Source organism: Papaver somniferum, chromosome 9 (genome assembly GCF_003573695.1).
Source record: "Papaver somniferum cultivar HN1 chromosome 9, ASM357369v1, whole genome shotgun sequence".
NCBI lineage: Eukaryota > Viridiplantae > Streptophyta > Magnoliopsida > Ranunculales > Papaveraceae > Papaver > Papaver somniferum.
The window spans coordinates 93,313,649-93,322,830 of record NC_039366.1 but is presented as its reverse complement, the minus strand read 5'-3'; the positions used below and the strand labels follow the sequence as shown (position 1 = coordinate 93,322,830).

The 9,182-nt window shown below is 35.1% G+C and overlaps 1 long non-coding RNA gene across 5 annotated transcripts; it reads right to left on the bottom strand.

The window, feature by feature from the left end:
• Positions 1-5,043: 5,043 nt before the first annotated feature.
• On the bottom strand, positions 5,044-8,641 carry LOC113308665. 5 transcript variants are annotated; one of them, XR_003339970.1, is made up of 5 exons: positions 8,424-8,641; positions 7,432-7,508; positions 6,003-6,174; positions 5,466-5,651; positions 5,044-5,309 (listed from the first exon to the last, which is right to left on the bottom strand). It is a non-coding gene; the product is annotated as an uncharacterized LOC113308665 (long non-coding RNA). The 5 variants fall into 5 exon arrangements; XR_003339971.1 differs by lacking the exon at positions 7,432-7,508 and adding an exon at positions 6,651-6,677; XR_003339968.1 differs by lacking the exon at positions 7,432-7,508 and having other exon boundaries at positions 5,419-5,651.
• Between the last annotated feature and the right edge of the window lie 541 nt (positions 8,642-9,182).

Genomic DNA, 9,182 nt, shown 5'->3' with positions numbered 1-9,182 from the left:
ATGGTGAACTGGTATTGCATTTGTAACACCTCTGACCATTACAGACCTAGCAGCTTCAGACATATTAAAACATCTCCATTTTGTTAGTCTTGCTTCCATTTTACTGTTTAGAATATAGAAAGGAATTTTCTTGTTTCTACCAATAAAGAATGGAAGACCTAAGTATTTTTCCTCATTGAGATTCATTTGCCTGACCTGAAGAAAACCACATATTGTTTGACAAGATGAAGGAGACATATTCTTGCTAAAATAAATTGTTGATTTATGGAAATTGATGAGCTGACTAGAGCAAGAACTGAAGTCTTCTATAAGTTGGAGAAGCTTCCTGGTTTGGTCTAAGTTTTCCTTGCAAAACAAGAGACAATCATCTGCAAATAGCAAATGGTTAATCTTTGGAGCAGATCTTGATATTTTCATACCTGTTAACTGTTTTGTGACTTCATAATGATTCATATTTATTGAGAATGTCTCCATTGCTAGAATAAACAGGTAAGGGGAGAGAGGATCCCCTTTCCTAATACCTCTTGTAGGTTTGAAAGAAGGAGATGGAGATTCATTAACCATAATCTCAATTTGTGTAGTTGAGATACATTGATGTATGAGCTGATAGAACTTTTCAGAAAAGCCAAACTTCTTAAGAACATTTATAAGAAACTTCCATTCTAGCCTATCAAAGGCTTTAGACATATCCATCTTTAAAGCAAAGTGACCAGTTCTACCTTTTTTCTTCTTCATAGCTTGAACTAATTCTTGAACCAAATAGATATTTTCAGAGATCAATCTCCCTGGGACATATGCTGATTGCATGGGAGAAATGATGTTTACCATATGCTTCTTTATTCTCAGTGCAATGACTTTGGAAATAATTTTGTAAATTGTATTACAAAGAGCAATGGGTCTGAAATCTTCTGATTTTTGAGCTGAGTTAACTTTGGGAATTAAAGTTACTCTAGTGCTGTTTAATTTCTTCAATAGAAAACCTGAGTGAAAAAAAGCTTGAACCACTTTGCAAATATCATCTTTAACCACTGACCATTGAGATTGATAGAAACCAGGAGGAAAACCATATGGTCCTGGGGAAGTCCAGGGCTCCATGGACATAAGAGCTTTGTGTATTTCTTGTTCACTTGGGATTGCAACCAGTTCTTCATTGTCTTGCTGAGTGATGCAGGAAGGGATATGTTGAAGAAAGTTATGGCAATCTGCTGGATTACCTGTAGTACTGATAGTTTGAAAGTGATTTACTAGCAGCTGCTCTATTGAAGATTTATCTTGACACCAGGAACCATCTGGAGCTTTAAGTGAATCTATCTTGTTTCTTGTTCTTCTTTGGTTGGATCTAATATGGAAGTACTTGGAATTTTTGTCCATGTAATTATAAAACCTATCCCTTGATTTCTGTTTGTTTGAACTTGCTTGAATATCATTTAAAGATTCAATCTGCTTCTCCAACTCTATGACTTTAGAAGTATTGCTGCCATAAATATATGTAGCTTGCAGGTTAGATAACTCTTCTTTAAGATCAGTTATTCTTGTGGGAATATGTCCAAAAGTGGACTTACTCCACTTAGATAGAAGATGCCTTTTGTTTGCTTGTTTGTCAGTCAAGATAAAAGCTGCAGAGCCAGAAGAGTTAGAGTTCCAGGCATTAAAGATTTCATTAGCACAAGAATTATTTTGAAGCCAATGTTCAAAGAACTTCCAATTTATTCCTGAAGTTACTATGTTGCCATATAGAGAGATCATGATAGGAGCATGATCAGATCCTAGCTGGGAAATATGTTTAAGACTAGCATTAGGGTAGCTAATAATGAATTCACTATTAACCAAAGATCTATCTAATCTAGACTTTATTTTACCTGTTCCATGACTATTGCTAGTCCAAGTGAAGGAATTACCAGTGAAATTCATATCTTGTAAATCATATTGCCTAATGGACTCTATTACTTCTTGAGGGGTAGTAGAGGAAGAGGAGTTTCTTTCATGAGGATATAACACTATGTTTAAATCACCAATAAGTGCCCAAGGGATGGACACAGAGGTACTTAGACTTTGGATATACTTCCATTGTTCAGGTTGTTGATCAACATAAGGAGTGCCATACACACAAGACAAGAACCAGTCTCCCAAAGATGGATCATTATTTATGAGAGCATGAATCATATTACTAGAGGTATTTAGAATTTCTACTGTGAACCCGTCTTTCCACAATAAGATAATACCTCCTGCACGCCCTACTGAAGGAACATAAGAATGATTTGGGAATCTAAGAGAACTAGACAATCTGACAATACGGTCATCGTTTATTTTTGTTTCACATGGAAAAATCATATCGGGGGAATGGAGGTTATTTAAGTGCAGTAAATGATCTCTAGTTTTCTTGCCAAGAAAGCCTTGGCAATTCCAGCTAATAATTTTCATGACTAGAGTACTTACACAGTGAGTAAACTTGGTATTCAAGCAACAGATATTAGGGAAATTTATATCGACGGTTAAGATAAAGGATCTCAACAAAACAAAAGAAAATTTCGGAACACTGAAATATTTTAAAGCTGAAAAAACAGAATTAAAATTTAATTGGGATTTTAGAATAATTACCAATGTAGGATCAGAATCTCGCAACAATAATACCTCAGCGAAATTATCAACAATACAACACAACAGTGTCACAGAACAATTTCAGAAATGACATGATAAACGACGTCAGCTAAAACCATGAGAAAAATGTGATGGTCCTGCGAAAACTAGAGAGTTTGCGAGATTAACATTTGTAAGGATGCGAGAATGTCGCAAGTCATATCCGAAAATAAAGGACAGATTAGCTGTCATCCACTATGTAATTCCCTATAAATAGCCGTTCCGTTGTAAAGGAAAAGAGAGATATTTTCTGATTGAGAAGCAAGTAAATAGGAGAGAGAAAATCTAGAGCAGTAGTTATTCTTGATTCCTTTATCTTTTCTTGTAAGATTGTTCAAAGATTCATCAATAAAATTAAGATTGTTAATCTAAAATGAGTTGAATGTTAATGAAATCTTGTGAGGGGTGTAGTGTAGGATTTCCTGCAACTACTTAATGGCGCTAGAAACAGGGAAGAATTGAAGATTGAGGATTATTCTAGAAAAAATTGAAGATTAATATTGAGATTTGTGAAGATTTGGAGTGATTGATTAAGAATTTTACATAATCTCTTGCAATTCATTAATATTGATGAAATGGCTAGAAGAAGAAATACATCAGAACAACCAACTACTGTTAGAAGAAGCAAGAGAATTGCTGGAAAGGAAAGAAGTGAAATGGGAGAATCTACTAGAATGAGAAATAATGGAGAAAATCAAATTCAACCACCAATTCAACAAACACTAGTACAAGGAAGGAATACAGATTATGATAGGGTGAGTATACACACTTGGCAATCAAATTTAACAGAAGAAGTAGATGAAGAGCAGCAAACCAGAAACAATAGACAGTTAGAGAGAAATCAAGAAGAAGATGAAGTAATAATTCATGGAGATGAGGAAATTGGAGCATTGGAAACGTTGAGACGAAGAATACATGAAGAAAGAAGAGTTGAGGCAGAAGAACGTGCAAATCTAACAAGGCAAAATCACGAATTGAGGATGGAAAATATGAGACTACAGAGTAGAAGATCGAGAAGTATTACAAAATCATATTCAAGATCGACTAGAAGAGAGATGAGGCGAAACTCACCCACAATTAATGCTGGAAACAATATTCAAGAAGAAATAACAAATCCTAATGAAGAACATCGCGAAAATAGAGAAAGGATTGATGATCGTTACGTTCCACAAAATGAAACTTTTGATGATAGGCAAAATGATAAATATCGAGAGAATGGACAACGTCAGGGACGAAATAATCAAGATGGCGAAGGGAATCGAGAGGAAAGAAGGAGAATTTTACATGAGAGAAGCTCAAAGAAATCAACAAACGATTGAAGAAGAAATTGAAAGACATTATACTGAACAAGCACGTTTAATTTGCGAACGTGAAAGATTGAGAGCGGAAATGGAAGAACAAGAGCTTCAGGAGACAATTCTCCTGAACAATCACGACAATCGAGAAAGAAGGCGTACACAAAACCGGAATAACGGTAATATCAATGAAGAGTATGATAGAGTACAGAGGATGGCTGAAAGACAGCGAATAGAATTGATAAGAAATGAACAAAATCATGGAGGGAAAAATGAGAGACATCATCATATGCGAATTCAAGATAGAGATGAGGAAGAGAATCGCAGAAGAAGACGATATGAGGATGATGAAGAAGAAATGCAAATTTCGCGAGAGAAGAAAGACATGAACGCAGAAGAAGGGAGGCGAAATTAAAAAGACCAATGGATCAAGATTCAGGTGTAAATAAACAAATCTTAAAAGAATTAGAAGAAATGAGATGAATGTTAAATAATAGAGGAGAAGTAGGCAGAATACAATTAGATGAAGCTATAGAAGAAGCTGCGAAAACTCCATTTACAAGGGAAGTACAACTAGGAAGAATACCTCCGAAATGCAATTTTCCCGCATTAACCAGCATTTTTGATAAAACAACTTGTGCAATTCAACACATTAAAGCCTACGTGAGGTGCATGTTGCAATGGAAAAATCATGATGTTGTATTATGCAAGTACTAGGGCTTAACCCGTGCCGTAACAGCACGGGCACCAACTAAATTTGAATGCTCTGCACCATATAATTCATGTAACCAACAAATTACACAATCATGAAAAGAAATTGACAAACTACGGAACGAACTGTGGGGGACCGGTTTCAATACCCCGAGCTAAGAGGATCATGAATGAATTAAAGCATACAAATACTAGCAATAAAGAGAAGTCGGGTAAGGTCTTTTATTCGTTTATGGTATTCAAGCGAAGCCAAGCCGAGCTAAGGGAATGAAGGAAGGCTTGCCTACATTTCAACCCTCGATTTGCGTTTGAAACTGAATTGTAAGGTTCTACTTAGACGTCAAATGGATATCACATGGTTTCACACTTACGCACTTTTGTTTAAGGTTCTTATTAACGGTAAAGGAAAAAGAAAAAAATTTCCATTCCATTCTTACAATTCTTTCAATATCTTTGGAGCAAGACAAATGGGTATCTGAAGAAAAGGTTTTGCTACAAAATTGATCTTTCTTTGTATATACCCATTTATATTTGCTTACAAAGAACCTAATCTCCAACTCAACTGCACCTCTGTAAGATCCAAAAGACATCCTTTAGATCAGCAACACATAACTCTAGCATCTTCGAGTTGTGTTCCATAGATGCACACTTAGCAGAATCGTAAATCTGGAAAGAAAAACAACAGAAACAGCAGCCATCAATGGCAGGAACATAAGACATTCATAATCAAATGAACTTAAACACCAAAACACAAACCTACAAATTTTATACTCACTCCCATTAGACACGAAAAATTAAAATTTATATTCATTCATATTAGACCTGACAATCAGATTATTATTCACTCTATTATACTCTGTAGGTTCTTTCCACATCAAGTGCAGGATCCCCCACTTGTCGATATGCAAGAAGGTCCATATAGATGATTGGCTTCAAGTGGCTCTCGAATATATGTGCAAGTAAAGCTTCGCTAGCTAATTGGCATACAAATCGACAAAGAACCATTTCCTGTAAAAGAAAACCTTACACTATTCATGTATACAATAAAATCTGAAGAAAATGATAACCCACGAAAGTACAAAAATATAATTCAAACCAAGTAGGATATTTAGGCCAGGGATGTCAGAAGTGCCCTTTTCAAAGTATATTTTTGTTCTAAAAATATTGATATCTTTTACTTACCTTTTGAAGTTGAACAATCCAAAATCTTTAATACCAAAATGTGTGTGTGTTCGTGCACGTGATACATGTTCATGTGCACCATCTAGCAATGATGTGTGGATGTACACGCGATTTAGATTCTCAATAAAGTGAGCAAATCAGATACATGTATACTAAGCAGGAAGAGGAGCAACATACCAAGTTAGCGTTAGATATGTGTATGTATATTTTCCTCGCCAACTTTCCTGATATCCTTGAGTACGGAGGAGTATGTAATGAGATAATATTGAAAACCTTTTGAGCTCATCTCTTTCATCAACTTTGCAGCAGCTTCAAAAATCTTAGCACAGTTGAGACAGCCTTGCAAGATCTGCATCGTAAGACATAACATCGGGCTTAATTAAGAAACCAATGAAAAGTAAATTCATACCCAAATATGAAGTAAAAGATCAAGAGTACTACTGCATATCGCTATATTAGGCCGCCTGGTTTTCCCAAAATGTATATTTTAAAACACTAAAGGGGTTTTCTGACAGACATAATACAGCATCACATGTCGTTCTATCATCCCTTTTAGCATATATTAGTTTGAGACAGTTTTCTTGTTTGATTGACAAAAAATGTAAAGTTGTTATTCATGAGATTTTTCTTTTGAGGTTAGAGACTGTTTCATCTAAATCAACACTCATTGAATCAATTCTGAATTTCATCTGAATTGTTGAAACCGATCTGGTACTGTAGACCTAATACGTAGAGGGAACCTTAAAATATAACAGAGATTATCAAGTAGGTTACCATTCTCTGCAAAATAAATTTAAGTAGAAAGAGGAATAAGTAACTACTAACCAAAGATAAAGGAAATTGGCTTCTTTCCTACTTGTCGCATTATTCAGAAAGAACATTTGAAATGGCAGATCAATAACATCTTCCCATAAATCAACAAAAGTAAGGTTATAAAACCATTACAAAAACCACAGACCTATATGCTGGAGCGAAGAAGATAAGAGAAATTATCGGCCACCCCTAGAGTATCTTAACAGTCCATTAGACAATTACAAAAAATCACATACCTAGAAAAACTACCTTTTCATAAATAGGATAATAATATTCCTAACATTTGTTCATCAATAAGCCTCAATAAAAAAAATTTGCTTCTAAAAATTAAAATCAAATAATTTCATATAGGATAATTACCCGCTACAGATTCTAGTTGAACATCTTGTCATCCTGGATGTTCTTCCAAAACATTGTTCACATCAAAAACTTAGTTTAAGTAGTAAAAAGCATCACCGTTGGGTTGGGATCCTAATCCAAGAATTAAAAGATTACATACTAACAGTTAGACTTACTTTTTTGGCATGCCAGAAATTAGATTTGGAGGAATGAAGAGTGACTTCTGATAAAGAATTTATTTTTTGTTAGGTAATACTATAGTAACAGCCAAGATTTTCATCGAAGAAGGAATACTGCACACATATTATTCACTTTCAAATCAAAGCAAATAGATCTTTTTGAACTGCACAACATGCAAAAATTGACAAACCATAAATTCATTTCCTAATGGTATCAACTAAACAAAATGCATTAGATTACTAAATTCAAACCCATGAAAAAAAAACAGATGTACCTTAATTAAAGATGAAAATAATTTTCAATCCAGAATGCCAACCTTTCACGGACGTAAAGGTCCAATCTTTTGATACTCTATATATAATTCATCGCAATAAATTAGAACATGAAGAAATCAGAGATGGAACGGGAGCAGGGGAAAATAATAGTGTAAAATCAGAGTATAAACATCAACTAACAATCCCAAACTTGTATTTTCAGCCTAAAATGAGTGCTGTCAATAAAGAACCTTACAAACTTGGTTCCTCCTCCGGTGGGAATTCCCAATACAGAAGAATACCGCCTCATGAACAATAGACGATTAAGATAATACCTGGGTTTTTGGTGAGTTAAAATCAGAGAATATTAAGGGGTAAATGCAATGAATGGGAGTTTAGACAGAAGACACTTTCGATCAAGAGGGGTTTTGTAGTATTACAGATTAGGGTAACAATAATAAGCTTTAATGCAGATGAAACTGAAGGAAAGTGGAGAGGTAAGGCACACATGCAGGAAAGCAAGAAATTTATAACACAAAGGAAGATGGAAGGCTGAAAGTACCGCGCAGTTCATTTGGTAACTGCAGATTTGAAAAGGCAATATAATATAAAGAACCTTAAACAGCTCACCATGAAACATTGATGCGTGAGGAAGCAATCAGGTTTAAATTGATAGTAAAGTCAAAATTAAGAGCACCATGGCATGAACTCAAAAACCAATTCCTAGCTCGAAAATGGACCTTATTCTAAACCAAATCCGAATTATGCCAAATTTCACACACATAATGAATCAAAATTCTAATTAATCAAAAATTCACACAGATAAGGAACCAAGTTCTGATCTTGAGGGAATCAGAGAATAAAATGAATACTTGATCCTTCTAAGCCCTAGGTAGTTCTTTCTGTTTAACAATTATTTTTTATTCCGGACAAATTAATCAAAATTTAAAACTATTCTGTACTAAAATTAATCAAATAACGAACCCAAATTCGATTTTTCAGGGAATCATACCTGTAATTTGGTTTTTGTTCCAAAAAAAAATTGCGACTGATCTTCCTTGGGAACCAAAGCTGATTTCAAAATCATGTAAAACATCCCCAAGACTAACATGATGATCAAAATAATCATGAAAAACGAACCTTCGGCTTCCATGTTTAACGATTACAGGGAGAAGACTAAGTGATCGAACAAAGGGTTTCAGCAGCTGCGAAACGAATTCCTACTGGGTCTTAGACACTGAGAGAACGATGGGAGGATTCCATCATTACACGACCTAGAAGCTACACCACACGTGCGGTTGGCGGGTTTGGTCTAGACAACCATAGCCCTAGATTTATCTTTTTGAGGACAAATCTGAACCACCACCAATACAGGCTAACTTAGCCAAACTGTGTTTTATACTTAAGATTTTGCATCCAGCTTAACAGGGGAGGTGTTAAAATGGTTCGAAGGTCTACCAAAGAATACAATAACATCCTTCAATCATTTGCAGACTACATTCCTGGGGGCATATATAAGTAATAATTCTTCGCGACCTGGTATTGAAGACGTGTTTGGATTAAAACAAAGGATTGGCGAAAGTTTGAAGCACCTAACTAAAAGATGGAGGACTATGTGTAGCGAAATGGCTGGCTGTGTGGATGAGAGATATCTTATCTTATCATTTATCAATGCTATGTTTGCAACCAACCTATTGTATATCCAAATTTTCAAAGTCAAGAATACGATCACAATGACTGAATTGCGAGAACTTCAGGAAGAATATATTGC